The following is a 20966-nucleotide window of genomic DNA, read 5'->3' as shown; positions in this document are numbered from 1 at the left end:
TTATACGGGTGGTGTCTGTTTCGGTCACGATTTGTGTTGTGAGAATAGCCTTGTCGCGTCCAGTTATTATTTCTTTCATCGTGGAATTGCGACGGATGTGATCTGTAATTGTTGTGCTCCTGCGTTCCGCGATTGTCAGTGTCAATTTCCAGTTCTTGTAACAGTCCCTGAAAAGCTTCAATGTCGTCTTTGCAACGTCCTGCTAAAATAATATGCCGTAAATGTTCAGGTAATTTGATTAAGCAAATTCGGATGAGTTCTGAGGGGCTGTATGGGTTTGAAAGATACTGATTCTTACGCAACATGTCTTCAAAATATTTCATAATACTGGAAAATTCAGATTGTTCGAAACGTTTCATCATTATGATGCTATGTTTTACTCGGTCTTGTGTGGCTTGAGACCAATATGCTGAGAGGAAGGCATGATAAAAATCTCCTTCACTGTGACAATCGTGAATGACCGATCGCATTCTTACAGCTGGTTCATTCTCTAAGTAGCCACACATAAATTCTAATCTGTGCTCTAACGACCAGTTGGGCGGAAAACAATGAGAGAATTGATGGAGCCATGCTTGTGGATGAATGTCATTACCAGAATTCTTAAATGTTTTGAATTTACGTGTAGTAATGAACAGCTTATAGTCAAAATCATCGTGTCGGCGAGTCGCATATCGGTCATTGTTACGTTGTTTCTGTGATTCCATCTCAAAATTCGGTGTGCCTTGCCAATTTCTTTCATAATTTCCGAAATGCGCTGTGTTATTATTTTGTGGCTGTTCCGCATTTCTATGTCCCTCTTCCCGTATTGGGGCGCGAGTGTCCTCTGAAATACGTAATTCTTGTATTACTTGTGTCAGCTGATCTTGTACTTCCAGGATTTCTCTTTGGTGTTGCGTATTTATTTGATTCTGATTTTGTTTGAATTTCCTAATTTGTTCGCACTCTTCTGTGTCATTAAAGACTACCGGTTTTGTGTCATTCAGATTATCATCTACCTTCGTAGATAAGTTAGTGAACTGATCCGAAAGTTCGGCTACTTTCTCCGATAGTAAACACATTTCCTCAGTGTGTTTTTCTGAACCAAGTTTCAGAGTGTCCATTTGTGTTGAAATGGAATCTACTGTGTCCTTTAAGTTTTCTTGAGTTTTTGCAAGTTGCGTAACCGAATCTGTAGATGCAACTGAGTCAATTTTAGCCGACAAGGTCTCATGATTTTCATGAACAATGGTTTGCAGTTCTTTTATGGCTGCTTCGTGATTCTGTAATGCATTTTCATGCCGCGAAAAAATAGGTTGAAAATGCTCTTAAATTTGTGTTTTACGTCATTACAGACTTTTTGACATTTCGATTCGATGTTATGTAACTCAGTAGTTAAATCTTCACGTGTTTGTTCAAGCGTGGTGTGAAGATTTTGTTCCATTGCGTCTAACTGTTGCTGTGTTTGTCTCTGGTGTTGTTCCATTGTGTCTAACTTTTGAAGATTTTGTCCCATTTGTTTCTGATTTTGTTCAAGCGTTGTGTCTAACTTTTGAAGATTTTGTCCCATTGCGTCTAACTGTTGCTGTGTTTGACTCTGATTTTGTTTCATTTGTCTCTGATTTTGTTCCATTTGTTGCATTAATTGCAATAATAATGTATTAGTGTCTGGAATCTGTTTCTCTATGCTTTTTGGCAGTGCATTTTCACCGGCAACATTCACATTTTGACAAGCAGAAAATGTGTCTTGACTCATTTGAGAAAACGGTGATGACCCAGAACCTGAATCTACAGTATTTGCGAAATTGTGTCCTGTCATTTCGGATTCCTGAGGCGAGCTGTTGCCGACCGACCGATCGATAATGCTTCCCTGCTCACTAATTGTTTCACTGTCTACGCCATTGTTTGCCGCCCGCTCCATTTCCCTATGCACAATTACCAAATTATTACTTTGAACATCAGTTAATTCATTACTCGGTGGCGCTGACACACTGCTTTCGTTTTCACTGTCATTTCGCAGTTTACTTTGGAGCCTAGTATTACGTTTTTCACACGCCATTATTGTCACAGTATTTCACACGACAACACAGAAAAACACAATTTGCGGAGCAAAAATAAGAGAACACATTAACGTAACACTGAAAATAATACCTAGTTAATTGTAGCTGCGAAATACTTGGTGCCAATCTACATGCATGCCACAACTGTTTTACTGTACAACAATGAAAGACTTCAACTACAAAGGAGATTCTCTCTACAATTACACGCTAGCAATAAACAAAATCTACACTAATTACACAAACTACAAGAAAAAATCAGAAGATTCCAGTGAGGTATCCTCGGCTAAGGGTCGACATATGAAACGTCCCCTTTGAAAAATTTATACAAGACTGTGCTTATACTGACTTTCAAAATTCCCTACAAAAGAATGGCCCTGACTAACATTAAACTATACCTTTCACAAATCACTTACCTCACAAAAATCTTCGCTGCTCAAGCTACTGCAATACAGCGAGCGCCACTACTGCCAGCTAAATAAAAGATTCAAACTATTAAAGGCACTAACTACTGATAGGGATAGTTTGCAAATGAAAGATATTAATAGAGAACAAAGAATGTATTTACCTTGATATCATCATATATATAGCAGTTCATGACAAATTACAAAACTCCGCCATCTCACTCCCCACATCCACCACTGCTGGCGGCTCACCTCCAACTGCCGAACGCTACGCGCTGTTCACAGCCAGCTGCCTAACACTACAATGGCGAGTATCACAACAATGAAAAGTAGCCACAGACTGCACACGGCACAGCCAGTGATTTTCATACAGAGGTGGCGTTACCAATAAAAAAACCTAAACAGCCTACTTACAGTTCAACCTACCGTCTACTTGGTAAAGAAGGAATATCATCTTTAATGTGAATTTTCAGACCACGCAGCCATTATATCTCCTTCACTTGGTGTAGCCAGGAGAGAATGGAATCCGTCTCTCCCTATCTAAAATCATTGACAGAAGTGGGAATCGAACCCAGACCATAGGTATAACAACCTACCATCCGTCCAACAGACCACGAAATCCTCTTCTCTGCGAGTCATTTTTCTATCGTAACGCAGTTGCGCCACACTGGATGAGAATTCTGACACACAGGCTCCCTGTAGTAATTTGCAGCATGTTCAGTAAATTCATTTACTTGGTTGACCGAATCACCATGAACTAGCTGCCTCGGCTACCCAGTGCATGCATTCAACTATCTTGTAATCACAGAAATAAAATCACGTAACTGCCAACAGTGTAGGATGCAGAAGTTTAAATAGGAAGTGTTCCTTTCCACTTGAGCTATTCTATTGCGCTATCTGTTACTAGAAAACGTCGTTCAGTCCAAAAGAAAAGCTGTAACTGTTTGTCTCTCAGAAGTCAAGACCTGGCCATATGCATAATCTCACAGTGCTGTGGAATCCAAAAGTTCTGGAGGAATAGTTGCCGAGCTCTGGAGCTGTTGTAGCTAAGTGTCAGCTTGTAGCATAGATAAGATGTCGCGAATTCGAATACATTCAGTGCTACATTTTTTAAAACGCAATTCTGCTCTCTGCTGAAGTTATCCATCTAATGGAACTTTGAACATAATTCCCTTCACTTCTCAACCCAAAGTAGTCGCATGTGGAAAAAAGACTAACAACTGTGACATTTTGTTCTATTCAGGTTTAATAGACAGCAGGCAGCAGATGCATCTCGAAGATGTGCAGGGAGAGCGCATCGTGCCATAATATGTCAGAAAAGTATTTTCTACATTAGCCGTCGTGTGGTAGTGATATTTTAGTCTTCTTCAAACTTTGTTTGACAGCTTTAACTCAGAACAAGTTTTCTACATGCATGTAATCAATAAACTGCATGTGCATTGTCAGACTGTCATAGGTAACATCAGAGAATTCGCATATATCGTTGATGATTAATGTCTCTCTCATGTTTACTATTGTTTTAACAACACTAAAGGAAACCTTACGAAAATTGTGCACTGTATTATAAGAAATGAAATAAAACTAACCATGATAACCTTACGACGAAAGTATCTGTACACAAGCATGCCTCTATCGACACGAATTAGTAAAATACTACTCACTTAGATTTTGATTGGGTCTGTGTTTAATTGGTATGCTGTGTCATACTCACGAGGTACGCAAATGTGGCATTTCATAAATATAGTTCCGTATTCCTAGAAACCCAAAATTCGCCTGTCAGCAGCGGAAAGAGGCGTTACCTGTTGTGCAGCATTGTAAGTGTTTCAACATTGCACTATGAGCTGAAAGAATTTTCTTGCGATTTCCTTATTGATGTTTGATCTGACTGCTTGTAGCTCTTTCACAGAAGGGATAAAAACGTTACAGTCAGTGAGACTGGAACTGCGAACCGTAAAAGACGCTGTTTCACAGGTCAGCACGTTACCACAGAGCTGGCGAGGAGGTATGGGTCTCAGCTTCCTATTACGAGGGCAATAGTAACTAGAACTCGTAAACCGCTATTTAAAGGTCGAGATTAGTTGCGATTTCCACCTGCAACGACTTTCCTGGGCTGAAAACCGTAAATTTTTAATCTTTTGTTACCCTTCAAGCGATAATAACTCAAATTATTCAATGGAAATGACAGGTAAAATCAAGTGAACTTTGAGGCTTAATTCCGTGCACACCAGGAAGTAACTCGTCGATCACAGAGTTGCCAAACAAACGTTGCCTTGTTGCCAAATCTCAGTTACAGTACCAGCAGGAAGAAGACGAACCGATGTGATCCTACAGCGGTCTGGGAAGTGACCATAGCTGGTGTCTCCAAGTCGCGGCTGCTACGGCCTGGAATACGTAATGCGTCTGATTCGCTTTCTGTAACTAGGTTTAGGGACTGGAGCGTAGTTACTAATAATACTCAGAACTGACTGCAAACTGAGCATCATAAATCAGCAACTCTCATTGTTGTTTTTATATTTATTTCGTAAGTGTACTCAAAACTAAGAAAGTCATTCACAGGCGTTTTCGTGCCTCGCCGATAGTCGAGCACAACATACAAATAAAAAAAAAAAAGAATGTGTGCGTGCGTGTGTGTGTGTGTGTGTGTGAGAGAGAGAGAGAGAGAGAGAGAGAAAGAGAGAGAGAGAGAGAGAGAGAAATAAAAAGCAATGAGAGAGAGTGTAAAAAATTGTTGTAAAGAAATTGAATCATGGTATTTAAAGAAATCTTTCATTAAAATGACACGTTCCGCATCATTACGAAATGTCGTATTCATGATCTATGGAACAAGAGTTAATCTAATGTAATCTAATCTAATCTAATCACATCATATTGATGATCAACCATGAAGAGTCATGAATTACCGAAATTCTTGCCAATACCAGTAACCAAATCTAAACTTGAAAATAAAAGACGACAATTTTTGTAATAAACCGTGACTCCTATCAAGACCCTTTCGTCACTGTTATCTAACCACGAAAGATGTCTGATATACCTCCATTCTGAAGTAACAAAGTGTGCATGCATTTAAATATGAAGTGCATGATGTGAAGTTCTGTGACGGAGATACGAACCCAACACGTAATCCGATTGTTAACTAAGAAAAATCAAATGTTACGTATCGGTTTTTCTTACGAGCCGCTAGGTGTCTGAATCTAAAATAAGGATACAAACTTTTGTGCCTAAGCGACAATCGAACTGCACACCTACCGTGCATCCACGAATATAGCTTAAGTATCAGTTGCTTACTCATGAACAGTAAGATGTGTGCGTGTTTGACCAGAAATAACGACACCTGTTGCGATTGTTGGCAACACATGAACAGACATTGAAATTGCGCGTTAATTTTCACTAGCAGGTGGGTGTGCACTTGATAAAGCTAGAAATGAAATTATGAATATTTTTGTACTGGATCAGGTTTCAGACCCACATACTTACCTTTGGAGGAGACCTAGAGAAGATTGCAGTCTTTGGAAAAGGAACGAAATGACTGAACTATACTGTTCCGAGAGATTCAGATCCTCGAAAGAGGAGATACGAATTCGAATCACAGTCCAACACCAAATTTTTAAACGTCTCTAGTTCAATCAAGTACAAGTAAAATAAGTGCCCTGTCCCTTTAAATGGCTATCGGTTCATCTAATAAAATAAAATTTTCTAATGTAAGTAAGCTTGCTGGCGACTGTATTTCTGGTTACCATGACTTCCGCTGTGTCATTTCCCAACGTAAACCGGCTCTGCCCAGTTGGTAATGAAGGAACGTGATGTTTAATGCGGATTCTGGATTATAACGTCTTTCTCTTGAGGTTACCAGAGGTAAAATAAATCTGTTTGTGCCTCTTAAAAGTAAATGCCTGAACCCACACATTGCACCTGTGATAGCTCGATCCACCAGACCATTGTGGCCACATTTCCCAGCCCCAGGAGTGTGCTGTAACGGATGATGTGCTTAGCTTACAAAATTAGTCACGGTGGAAACAATGCGAGTCTATTAAATGGTCAAGTAGAAGCAACCCTCTGACACAGAGATTATGCTATTCTCATGTCAGCAGGATGTAAAGACTCTTCTAGGCATCATAGGCTGGATGTGAAGCCATTTTGATTTTTCACAAATTCAGCAAATTTCTTAGTTCGAGAAAATCCACTGTGAAGTGTGAAGTTGCCGGATAATTCGATTATTACTGTTATTATTAATATCATTTTATTCATACCGCTGCTGGAACACAAGTGCTTGAACATCATTAAATGCCTTTTGGTCACTATAGAAGTAGTTTCCCAAGAACAGGTTCTTTCCCTGTCTACGGAATCCTTTTCATGTTAATATCAAACACCAGCAATTACTCGTAGATTACAATAAAACTAAAGTAATTGAGGAAGACGTTACTTGGTAACAAAAACGCACTGCCTTACTTCATTTACTTTCGCCTAGAAATGGCTATCGAGTACTGACAAACCAAAAGGCAAGAGATCTTACTGCCTTCCGATATACGTTGCTGTCAGTTCTGCCACATGATTTGGTCGACATGACCTGTTTCAAGTTGTGTATGACAGACAGTGTTTTAGAAAATCTATTGTTTCCCTTTGCAATAAACAGAAGTATTTTCATTCTAAGCTGTCCAAGTACAAAATTTTCGCAATATTAGTTCAAATTTAATATTCGCTTCTATAATGTAGGAAAGTATTTCACAGTCGCAAAACTCGCATCCGAAACGTTGACCTTACACTTAGTCGCTGACCATAAATTCTAGCTCAGAGTGACGCCGGTTTAAATAACCTAATGTAGCGAAGACTGTTTGCCAGTGCTCTTTCTCACCGGAAAATACGCAATTCACTCATTTGGCTCCATAAGTACACTGTAACAGTAATTTCTGTGTGAAATTTGTCAGTAAGCTTTCGCCTTCCAACCGGCAAAGTACGGCCGGTAAACAATTCACAAACCACGATTTAGTGCCGATAAGACGATTTCTTTAAACATTGTCGAAGCTGAGGGAATTTAGTTTCTGCTTAAATCGTCTTAAGCAGCAACGTTCACAGATATCTCAAATAGGAAAAAGCTGAATATCCAGGTACGAAGGTTGTAAAACAAACTTCCCACAGTTTGTGTCAGGTTGATCTTTTCGTCTTGTCTAAGAGGTATCACAAGTAGTATCCCTGTAGCTGTGGGAATCATTGGTTGAAAACGAGTTTAACACCAATGGGTACAGTGCTGCTAAATTTTCAAAATTATTATCAACCTAAGTCTGAGTTCATCCACAAACTGAGGTGTATTTGTAATATTGAAGCTAGACTGTGTATCCTTGTCTTCCTTGAGTGGTCATTGGAAGGCGTTTACACACACGTATACAATACTATGGATACTTCGAACGCTATGGTTAACGTTGCTCTCATAAACTACTTTTTTTTAAAATTCTTCTGGGTCTTCAGTGTGCAATATGTGTTGTAGATATAGTCTCAGACCGAAAAATTGACCGCCGAGTCGTTCACGTAAGGTGGACAATACAGTCGTGCTCCTCTCAGAGTTCTATGTCTGGCAACATGCTCGATCTAGCAACATGTAGACTGCGGAACTTCCCAGAGGAGGTCTTGACTCCAGTCTTAGTACATTAGTCTTGACTACGACCGTAGTCTTGAGGTAAAACGCGAGACCAGCTAATATGATATTGTAGATTCGCTTGAATTACACTCATAGCTTCAGCACCGAGAGGAAAGGGGCGATAAAAATTTTGTCGATATGTGCTTTCGGTCGCCAGACGTCATATTAGCTGGTCTCGCGTTTTACCTCAAGACTACGGTCGTGTTCCAGCAGCGGTATGAATAAAATGATATTAATAATAACAGTAATAATCGAATTATCCGGCAACTTCACACTTCACAGTGGATTTTCTCGAACTAAGAAATTTGCTGAATTTGTGAAAAATCAAAATGGCTTCACATTCAGCCTATGATGCCTAGAAGAGTCTTTACATCCTGCTGACATGAGAATAGCATAATCTCTGTGTCAGAAGCTAGCTTCTACTTGACCATTTAATAGACTCGCATTTTTTCCACCGTGACTAATTTTGTAAGCTAAGCACATCATCCGTTACAGCACACTCCTGGGGCTGGGAAATGTGGCCACAATGGTCTGGTGGATCGAGCTATCACAGGTGCAATGTGTGGGTTCAGGCATTTACTTTTAAGAGGCACAAACAGATTTATTTTACCTCTGGTAACCTCAAGAGAAAGACGTTATAATCCAGAATCCGCATTAAACATCACGTTCCTTCATTACCAACTGGGCAGAGCCGGTTTACGTTGGGAAATGACACAGCGGAAGTCATGGTAACCAGAAATACAGTCGCCAGCAAGCTTACTTACATTAGAAAATTTTATTTTATTAGATGAACCGATAGCCATTTAAAGGGACAGGGCACTTATTTTACTTGTACTTGATTGAACTAGAGACGTTTAAAAATTTGGTGTTGGACTGTGATTCGAATTCGTATCTCCTCTTTCGAGGATCTGAATCTCTCGGAACAGTATAGTTCAGTCATTTCGTTCCTTTTCCAAAGACTGCAATCTTCTCTAGGTCTCCTCCAAAGGTAAGTATGTGGGTCTGAAACCTGATCCAGTACAAAAATATTCATAATTTCATTTCTAGCTTTATCAAGTGCACACCCACCTGCTAGTGAAAATTAACGCGCAATTTCAATGTCTGTTCATGTGTTGCCAACAATCGCAACAGGTGTCGTTATTTCTGGTCAAACACGCACACATCTTACTGTTCATGAGTAAGCAACTGATACTTAAGCTATATTCGTGGATGCACGGTAGGTGTGCAGTTCGATTGTCGCTTAGGCACAAAAGTTTGTATCCTTATTTTAGATTCAGACACCTAGCGGCTCGTAAGAAAAACCGATACGTAACATTTGATTTTTCTTAGTTAACAATCGGATTACGTGTTGGGTTCGTATCTCCGTCACAGAACTTCACATCATGCACTTCATATTTAAATGCATGCACACTTTGTTACGTCAGAATGGAGGTATATCAGACATCTTTCGTGGTTAGATAACAGTGACGAAAGGGTCTTGATAGGAGTCACGGTTTATTACAAAAATTGTCGTCTTTTATTTTCAAGTTTAGATTTGGTTACTGGTATTGGCAAAAATTTCGGTAATTCATGACTCTTCATGGTTGATCATCAATATGATGTGATTAGATTAGATTAGATTACATTAGATTAACTCTTGTTCCATAGATCATGAATACGACATTTCGTAATGATGCGGAACGTGTCATTTTAATGAAAGATTTCTTTAAATACCATGATTCAATTTCTTTACAACAATTTTTTACACTCTCTCTCATTGCTTTTTATTTCTCTCTCTCTCTCTCTCTCTCTCTCTCTCTCTCTCTCTCTCTCTCTCTCTCTCTCACACACACACACACACACACACACACACACGCACACACACATTCTTTTTTTTTATTATTTGTATGTTGTGCTCGACTATCGGCGAGGCACGAAAACGCCTGTGAATTACTTTCTTAGTTTTGAGTACACTTACGAAAGAAATATAAAAACAACAATGAGAGTTGCTGATTTATAATGCTCAGTTTGCAGTCAGTTCTGAGTATTATTAGTAACTACGCTCCAGTCCCTAAACCTAGTTACAGAAAGCGAATCAGACGCATTACGTATTCCAGGCCGTAGCAGCCGCGACTTGGAGACACCAGCTATGGTCACTTCCCAGACCGCTGTAGGATCACATCGGTTCGTCTTCTTCCTGCTGGTACTGTAACTGAGATTTGGCAACAAGGCAACGTATGTTTGGCAACTCTGTGATCGACGAGTTACTTCTTGGTGTGCACGGAATTAAGCCTCAAAGTTCACTTGATTTTCCCTGTCATTTCCATTGAATAATCTGAGTTATTATCGCTTGAAGGGTAACAAAAGATTAAAAATTTACGGTTTTCAGCCCAGGAAAGTCGTTGCAGGTGGAAATCGCAACTAATCTCGACCTTTAAATAGCGGTTTACGAGTTCTAGTTACTATTGCCCTCGTAATAGGAAGCTGAGACCCATACCTCCTCGCCAGATCTGTGGTAACGTGCTGACCTGTGAAACAGCGTCTTTTACGGTTCGCAGTTCCAGTCTCACTGACTGTAACGTTTTTATCCCTTCTGTGAAAGAGCTACAAGCAGTCAGATCAAACATCAATAAGGAAATCGCAAGAAAATTCTTTCAGCTCATAGTGCAATGTTGAAACACTTACAATGCTGCACAACAGGTAACGCCTCTTTCCGCTGCTGACAGGCGAATTTTGGGTTTCTAGGAATACGGAACTATATTTATGAAATGCCACATTTGCATACCTCTTGAGTATGACACAGCATACCAATTAAACACAGACCCAATCAAAATCTAAGTGAGTAGTATTTTACTAATTCGTGTCGATAGAGGCATGCTTGTGTACAGATACTTTCGTCGTAAGGTTATCATGGTTAGTTTTATTTCATTTCTTATAATACAGTGCACAATTTTCGTAAGGTTTCCTTTAGTGTTGTTAAAACAATAGTAAACATGAGAGAGACATTAATCATCACCGATATATGCGAATTCTCTGATGTTACCTATGACAGTCTGACAATGCACATGCAGTTTATTGATTACATGCATGTAGAAAACTTGTTCTGAGTTAAAGCTGTCAAACAAAGTTTGAAGAAGACTAAAATATCACTACCACACGACGGCTAATGTAGAAAATACTTTTCTGACATATTATGGCACGATGCGCTCTCCCTGCACATCTTCGAGATGCATCTGCTGCCTGCTGTCTATTAAACCTGAATAGAACAAAATGTCACAGTAGTTAGTCCTTTTTCCACATGCGACTACTTTGGGTTGAGAAGTGAAGGGAATTATGTTCAAAGTTCCATTAGATGGATAACTTCAGCAGAGAGCAGAATTGCGTTTTAAAAAATGTAGCACTGAATGTATTCGAACTCGCGACATCTTATCTATGCTACAAGCTGACACTTAGCTACAACAGCTCCAGAGCTCGGCAACTATTCCTCCAGAACTTTTGGATTCCACAGCACTGTGAGATTATGCATATGGCCAGGTCTTGACTTCTGAGAGACAAACAGTTACAGCTTTTCTTTTGGACTGAACGACGTTTTCTAGTAACAGATAGCGCAATAGAATAGCTCAAGTGGAAAGGAACACTTCCTATTTAAACTTCTGCATCCTACACTGTTGGCAGTTGTGTGTAGGTGGCAGTTACGTGATTTTATTTCTGTGATTACAAGATAGTTGAATGCATGCACTGGGTAGCCGAGGCAGCTAGTTCATGGTGATTCGGTCAACCAAGTAAATGAATTTACTGAACATGCTGCAAATTACTACAGGGAGCCTGTGTGTCAGAATTCTCATCCAGTGTGGCGCAACTGCGTTACGATGGAAAAATGTCTCGCAGAGAAGAGGATTTCGTGGTCTGTTGGACGGATGGTAGGTTGTTATACCTATGGTCTGGGTTCGATTCCCACTTCTGTCAATGATTTTAGATAGGGAGAGACAGATTCCATTCTCTCCTGGCTACACCAAGTGAAGGAGATATAATGGCTGCGTGGTCTGAAAATTCACATTAAAGATTATATTCCTTCTTTACCAAGTAGACGGTAGGTTGAACCACAATAAAGTCTGGAGTGGCGACATGTAGAAACTCTATCACCAGTAACCTTCCTTATACTAACTATGTATGGTCACAGGACACTTATTCCATCTTTTATTTGAGCCTCTGTATGTCGATAAAATTGGTTCTGAACTGGGAATGCAACTCAGACCGCCCTTAACGCGGAATTTGATCCCTTCGTGGCAATACAGCTCGGCTACAATTTGTTGTTTGTTCAAAACTGCTGATTCCTCAACACCTTCACATATTACGCGTGAATGGGATCGAATCCTGGCCCGGCACTAAAGATTTAATTATGTATTATCAAGCTCTATCATGAGAACACCTATCTGCTGGTGGATAATAAGTTTGATTTTTAATGTATTTTCAATCGCTGTCAACACTAACGATATCTGACGTGTTTAACTCCCAGTGAGACACAGAACTATTTGCGAGATGACTGTAAGTTCAAGATGCTATTCTGAGCAGCTGGTGGGGAAAAATTCGGTAGCTGACGTCTCTTTGTGTGTAGTCAACAACGATATGTGTGGGGCTCTATTCCCAGTGAGCGCTGAACTCTTCGTCATATTATTTCAGTTCAAACATGCTCACATGTCGCTGCTGGTGCAACAATTAATGTTTCGTCTCGTCATTTCAGTTAAAACATCTAGCTACTGCCGCGAAATTCCGATATGTCACATTTGACTGTGCTTCGATAGCAATCCGATTAGGTTCCGGGTTCGAATCCGTGTCCAACACACAGCTTTACCTCACGGCATTTCAAGTAAGTTACTTGTGAAGAAGCAATATTTAACATCTCTCGTAGTTCGTTAACAGGGACAATAGATGCTGGGTAGGAATTCGCGTCTGTTAAAAATGTTTGCGTTATGCAATTTAAAGTTGATATTCGCTAACTGATACTGTCTAAAATCGAGGTATATCACTCTCTGTATGCCTAATCAGGAATGACTGTTAGTTTCCGCCAGTCACGAAATCTTTGCTTAGTCTGCATGAGCTGGGTTTGAATCCATATGCAGAACAAGACGGTTCGTCGTGTCATTTAATGTTCATACATATTCTCAACTAGCTGCTCGTGAATAACTTAAATTTTTAATGTCATTTTGTGTTAAATGGTTCAAATGGCTCTGAGCACTATGGGACTTAACTTCTAAGGTCATCAGTCCCCTAGAACTTAGAACTACTTAAACCTAACTAACCTAAGGACATCACACACATCCATGCCCGAGGCAGGATTCGAACCTGCGACCGTAGCGGTCACGCGGTTCCAGACTGAAGCGCCTAGAACCGCACGGCCACACCGGCCGGCCCCCACCATCTGGTATCAATGCATTACCTTATAATCCATTATATATAATCATTTTCATAGTGCACTTGATATTATAGATCAGTAGGACACAGGACATAGATAATGTCCGTTTGACGTCAACAGTGTGTAACATTTTACTTTTTTTGAATAGGACAATGTTCCTCTCCAATAATTTTTAGATTAGCTACAATAAGCTTACGCTGCAAGAGAATTCGCTTGTATTTTTCAATATGTGGTCTGTTGTCGGTTTGAAGGCCTTCCATAACATCGGCAACGTAGTGCAACTCCACCGAGGGCTGTCTGGAGTAGGGTGGAGATAGCAATGTGAAAGTTGCGAGCTGTCGAAGACGATCTTCATATTCCTAATGCGATTAGGACATCGTATACTCTTGACGATGTTTAGCACCTGTGCGGTCAGTCACCCAATTTCAGAATTCATTTTGAGTAATCCTGCTAAATTCCCAAAATATTGTCTTTTTATATTGATGAGTAATATGGATAGTCGTCACGTTCAAGTGCCGTCTACAACGCAAATTTAATGTTACTATCCTAGGAACTAACCTGCAATACGTTTTGTATTTCATAATCGGAACTATCTGCGTTAACCGTCATCAGAGCAATGTCAGGGAACAGAATGCAGCAGTGCCTTCGTACCTACTTGAGGACCTGCTTGAGTCGTGTTCTAAGGAAAGGGTAGTTGCTGGTTCACCTTATATTACACTAGCGAGAAGTACCGACTTTTCCTTTTCTCTGCAAACATCCAGAACTAAATTCAGTAACTAAATGCTAAGAATATATTTGCATTGTGCCAACTCAAAGATCAATAGATATGGATATGGATATACACTCCTGGAAATGGAAAAAAGAACACATTGACATCGGTGTGTCAGACCCACCATACTTGCTCCGGACACTGCGAGAGGGCTGTACAAGCAATGATCACACGCACGGCACAGCGGACACACCAGGAACCGCGGTGTTGGCCGTCGAATGGCGCTAGCTGCGCAGCATTTGTGCACCGCCGCCGTCAGTGTCAGCCAGTTTGCCGTGGCATACGGAGCTCCATCGCAGTCTTTAACACTGGTAGCATGCCGCGACAGCGTGGACGTGAACCGTATGTGCAGTTGACGGACTTTGAGCGAGGGCGTATAGTGGGCATGCGGAAGGCCGGGTGGACGTACCGCCGAATTGCTCAACACGTGGGGCGTGAGGTCTCCACAGTACATCGATGTTGTCGCCAGTGGTCGGCGGAAGGTGCACGTGCCCGTCGACCTGGGACCGGACCGCAGCGACGCACGGATGCACGCAAGACCGTAGGATCCTACGCAGTGCCGTAGGGGACCGCACCGCCACTTCCCAGCAAATTAGGGACACTGTTGCTCCTGGGGTATCGGCGAGGACCATTCGCAACCGTCTCCATGAAGCTGGGCTACGGTCCCGCACACCGTTATGCCGTCTCCCGCTCACGCCCCAACATCGTGCAGCCCGCCTCCAGTGGTGTCGCGACAGGCGTGAATGGAGGGACGAATGGAGACGTGTCGTCTTCAGCGATGAGAGTCGCTTCTGCCTTGGTGCCAATGATGGTCGTATGCGTGTTTGGCGCCGTGCAGGTGAGCGCCACAATCAGGACTGCATACGACCGAGGCACACAGGGCCAACACCCGGCATCATGGTGTGGGGAGCGATCTCCTACACTGGCCGTACACCACTGGTGATCGTCCAGGGGACACTGAATAGTGCACGGTACATCCAAACCGTCATCGAACCCATCGTTCTACCATTCCTAGACCGGCAAGGGAACTTGCTGTTCCAACAGGACAATGCACGTCCGCATGTATCCCGTGCCACCCAACGTGCTCTAGAAGGTGTAAGTCAACTACCCTGGCCAGCAAGATCTCCGGATCTGTCCCCCATTGAGCATGTTTGGGACTGGATGAAGCGTCGTCTCACGCGGCCTGCACGTCCAGCACGAACGCTGGTCCAACTGAGGCGCCAGGTGGAAATGGCATGGCAAGCCGTTCCACAGGACTACATCCAGCATCTCTACGATCGTCTCCATGGGAGAATAGCAGCCTGCATTGCTGCGAAAGGTGGATATACACTGCACTAGTGCCGACATTGTGCATGCTCTGTTGCCTGTGTCTATGTGCCTGTGGTTCTGTCAGTGTGATCATGTGATGTATCTGACCCCAGGAATGTGTCAATAAAGTTTCCCCTTCCTGGGACAATGAATTCACGGTGTTCTTATTTCAATTGCCAGGAGTGTAGATTTTTTATATTTAAAGCCATTCTCGTTCTGCGTTGGAATAAACATCATTCATTATTTGCTTGTTCTTGTTACGATTGTTATTGTCATTCTCTCACTCGCAAGAGTCTTATGCTGATGCTGTATGAATAAATTATGCCATTGGATACAAAGCGGTTTAGTTTTGAGACCTAACCCACGAGGCGGGAAGGCACAGTGGTCTGCTTCAGGAATTCCAAGCAATAAAACACAAAAAACAATCCGGGAAGGGTTCTAACAGCTACTTTCACGCAGAGACATGCATTTGGAATCTGTTCATCGTTACGGGGTCAAACAAGAGGGTAACATTACTGAAACAATGATCGGGCTACTTAGCATATAATAGAGCATGCAGATTTCAAGGAGGAAACGTATGAAGACGCAGACTTCCTCGTTATCAATATGTGCGGCATATCTTTCGTGTTAACGAAAGTAATATTCCGCTTTACCTATTCTTACGTGTCAAATGAAATGAATGCCATGAGGAATAGAATATTTGTTGACTGCGTCTCTTCTTGCTTCCATCCTTACCAACATATTTCTTCATTCTCGTGGTAATCATGACATTCTATGTGTATGCAGCAAAAGATTGCAATTGGACAAATTCGACATCGAGGTGCAAAGCGTTTGGTATCTTACATTATATTCAATTCGATTAAGCTTCCGGTGTATTTTTACTTCGTTTGTATTTTTAGATGATTATGAACGTTACGGAAATTTATCTCACATGCTTTATGTTGAATGAGAAACATTGAATGATCCGTTTTGCTTTCCCTACGTTGAAATGATATAATGTCGGCGTCACCAGCCTTCTTCCACGCCGGAAGCTGCAACTTGTATCATTCTGGATTAATGATAATTGAATGTCTCATATGTATACATAGCCCACAAGGCGACGTCAGAAACCATCAGGGGAGAACGCCGCATAAAAACCAAACGTGCGCGCGCGTCTCCACTCTGAAGAACCGTATCGGAGAATCACGGCAAGCATTTCGCTGAAGAGCTGCCTCGTCAGAGAGCCGAGAAATGGCAGCGTCGTAGCAAGTATTTGTCAACACTCTGATAGTGCATTTACTTCCGGGTGTAGGTCGGCGTTACCTCGCTAAATTCACTTGACATTCGTTTTCCACATCGAAGACTCGTACGATATAATCCACTGCAAGATGACACAATTAGAAAGTATATTTAATTTCTGGACTCCAAGAACGGCGTTCTTCACATAAGTAACACCTGTTTGTGTGTGCATTCGGGAGGACGACGGTGCAATCCCGCGCCCGGCCATCCTGATTTAGGTTTTCAATGATTTGCCTAAATCGCTTCAGGCAAATGCCGGGATGGTTCCTTAGGAAGGGCACGGCCGATTTCCTTCCCCATCCTTCCCTAATCCGAGCTTGTGCTCCGTCTCTAATGACATCGTTGTCGACGGGACGTTAAAACAGTAATCTCCACCTCCTCTGTTTGTGTGTTTAAGGTTGCGTTTTGAGGCTCAGGCAACATCGCAGTGACTATAGTCCGCCTCTGGCCGCCAGTGTGTCGTTAGCTCAGAGGTTCCCTTGTGCGTTGCAGTGCTTGTACTATAAGACATAGCAGTTCGAATCACGGTAGAAGCCGCTGACTACAACCTTTTATTTTCCATTTTAATTACTGGAGTTGCAAACTGCTAGTAAAAAGTTCTTATGCGAAATCTGAAGAATGTCTTTAAACATCAATCTTCGTCCGATTTCGACTTAGTAAATTAAGTTAATATCATGGATTTCTGCTTTGCAAATTCCAAGGTGCTTCACTGTAAAATAGGTCCTGAAAAGATTCAAACCGACTGTCAACGATATCAATTTGAGCTTTGTTCGTCATATAGGTCTAACATGTCAGAAGGTTGTTTATGAAGTGCACATGTTCATTAATATAGTTCCCTTCTTCTAAATTTTTGGAATAGCATTTAACTGTAGACGTTTTCTAACACCGGCGTTAGCAATTCCTTTCCGTTCTCTGAAACCTTCAAAACGACAAATTTTTCTGGTGTAAATCTGATGACCTTAACTATCACTTCCGATCAACAAGAAATACTTCATGAACCCATTCATGGAACTCCAAATGTGCAGTGTTCCTGCACTGCTACAGAGCATGCATTGCAAGGTATTCACACAGTTTATCGCATAGACTTACCATAAGGAATGAAACAAGAACTGTAATACACTTTACACCACAGACGCTCACTCTGGCTTGACGAAAACATCCAAACATTGACCAAAAGTTGCACAAATAATTGAGTTTGAAAGGAAAAGAAACGAGGTATGAAGCATTTATAAATTCATCGAATGTAGTGAGGTGGTTTAATTTCGTCCCAGTCTATAAAATTAATTTCGGGCCATACTCAGCTCTTGCCGATTACCCGCCTACTAATCAGGGCGTCTGTCTCCGTTGCTTTTGAGCGTGAATGGAAATTGTAGAAATTTTCTGTGGAGCAACATTTAATAATAAAGCGTTTTGAATCATCAAAAGCGATGAGCGGTAGCAGGCGCTTTCGATAAAGAACGGGGGAGTGCAGCGCCGCTGCTGTCGCCACGGCCGCTGCCAGTAGCCAGCAAATGGATCCCGGAGCTTTGCCGCATACGGCGTCCAGAGGAGGACAGTCTGCAGGAAATCTGCCGCAAAATCGTTACTGGATAAAATTTTGATATCGGTGTGTCACAAAGCGAAATAGATTGAATCTGCGCTACCATTACATTCACGTCTTCAGCATTCAGACAGAAGAGGCTATAAAAATATTTTATGCCAGCTGCTCTCGATCCACTGACATTATGAACAGAAACAACGCACGCTACCGCTAGACCACAGGCGTAATCAGCCTAGGGTTTCTCTATCATGGGACAAGTTTTCCTCCAGGAAGTGCCGCAGTCTACAGTGTTGCCAGATTGTGCAGATAACCGGACTTAGAGAATTAGCGAGTTGGCCAGTTTTATTGTCCCACGTCGCGATCGGTGCGGACTTAGCCTCTGAAGCGGCCGGCCGCCGGTCGAGTTTTATGTCAAAGAGTGTACGTGCTTCAATGGAAAGAGCTGATTCCAAATCATGGATATCATTTCTAGCGGATAGCACAACACTATATATCTGAGAAGCTGGTGTACATTTACTTATGACCTCAATTAGCACACCATCTACTAATGTTTGTGATCCTTCTCAATCAACCATGGTCTATAGCTCAGGGGATATAAAGCGGAACCTCTGATATGGTCTCGAGACAGAACGCAATATAAATACTATAGAATTATCTAGCTGGGGTGGTGGGAGGGAGTCGCAAATACTGCTTACATACCACGTTCCTTAGCCGAATTACTTTCAAAATGCAGTAATATTATCACTTGTTTGCTTCGTGGGCTACGTGTTGGTCTGATAATACACGTTCCTATGATCACCATCACGGCATTTGTCCTGGAGAAAAAAAAAAAAAAAAAAAAAAAAAAAAAAAAAAAAAAAAAAAAAACCACCTCATTCAGAGGTAATGTCGTACCTTGATTCGTAAAGTGGGTATAGCTTTTAACATGGATATTTGTGTGCACCTGTAGAACCAAGATCGCTTGTGACAGTAACATACAGTAGTTGTTGGGATCGAGTTTTTTAACATCTGGTCGATTACGTCTCTCTTTCTAAGACACAGTGGTAGCACTCGCAAGAGAAACCTAAGAGTTATGTCCACGCATCGTTGATTTTCGGTCAGTATTTCGTATCATAGGCAATCACCTATTGACGAAGTATTGTACTTAGTAGTAGGGGGTTCACCTTGAGCCTAAGGCTTATAAAGTATGTGTTTGTCTTTTGACATATGCAAAGGAAATGACTATGTCCATTCATGAGGAAGGTGTGGATTTGACGTCTAGTACTGTGATAGCAAAGGGTCATAAGAATGGTACTGATAATTCTATTTCCAGAGCTATAGCCATCAAAAGGGTGTATTTCCGATGCTGCACTCATTGTCGAATGTCATTCAACTGAGACCGCGATCTTAACACTTAGTTGTAAGTAGAGGGATTAAAGACATATGTGACTGACTTCTTAGAATGAATGATTTATAAATTGTTCGGTTGACTGCTTCTGCACATTTTGCGCCTTTATTTAATTGAGAGAAGATCGATTGTGGGGTGTGCATCTAGCATGGGAAAGACATGTTTGCCTCTGCTCTAGACATGAGGAACACCTTAGTTGATCTTATAAATTATAGGGATGATTTCGAATCTGTTACATCCCCGAGATTGGTATTTGTGTGTGGAAATCTCATTTTTCGTCTGTTTGTTTCTAGTTACTCAGTGGTCTAGAACATGCTCCACGTAGCTAAAGTTTCGAGTTTGTATAGAAATAATTCCCCATCTATATATCTGGAATTATGTTGCTTGAGCGATCGATAGGATACTGCTGTGTGCGAACCATGCGAAATTAGATATGTTCTTGTAATACCAGAGTCTGGAGATGGGTGTAGAAATGCGAGCAAGCTGACAGGTCTGGACCAGAAACAGTAACGCGTTTGTACCAAGGGGGGGAATGAGCCAGTCTTTGCACAACAGTTCTGAGAATGACTTAGATCCACTGATGGATTTCTGATGTAAAAGGGACGATTTTGTATGGTGAATGATATGAATTGTATGTTTACTACATCAAGACGGTACGCAGTGATATACTGCTGGGTTGGAGATTGGTTTCACACTCTAATATTGAAGCTCCTGTTCTCATTGGGATAGCAGTGTAATTGAGTAACATTCTTTCCATATTTGAAGATATGTATGGGACTTTGCGAGGCTTAGTTGTCAGTGCAATATGGCGATCAGTGTAAAATAGTTTATTGCGGCTGTATGTCCATCTGTAGAAAGAAAGAAAAGGTAGACGCTGCTTCCCTAGAACTGAGGAGCATCGTGACATATAACCGGTGTGAGTGTAGGCACACAATAATTTTTTGGGTGCTGTGCAGATATAGAAGATAACTACACTGTGTGTGTAAAATGTGTACATATTGCATTGTAAAGTTACTGTGGCTTATGTTGTGTAAAATGTATATATATATTGCATTGTATAGTTACTGTGGTTTATGTTGTGGCATGACTAGAGAGGATGACTGTGAGGGACGTATAGATTTAGCACATCCATAACCATGAGGGTATGAGAGAGATTTTTTATGTGGAAAATTATGTACGCTATAGATTTTGAGATTCGTTCCAAAAGCACAGCTGTCAAGAGGAAA

Source organism: Schistocerca nitens, chromosome 4 (assembly GCF_023898315.1).
Source record: "Schistocerca nitens isolate TAMUIC-IGC-003100 chromosome 4, iqSchNite1.1, whole genome shotgun sequence".
Classification (NCBI taxonomy): domain Eukaryota; kingdom Metazoa; phylum Arthropoda; class Insecta; order Orthoptera; family Acrididae; genus Schistocerca; species Schistocerca nitens.
The sequence above is the reverse complement of the archived record's forward strand: the minus strand, read 5'-3'. Positions refer to the sequence as shown.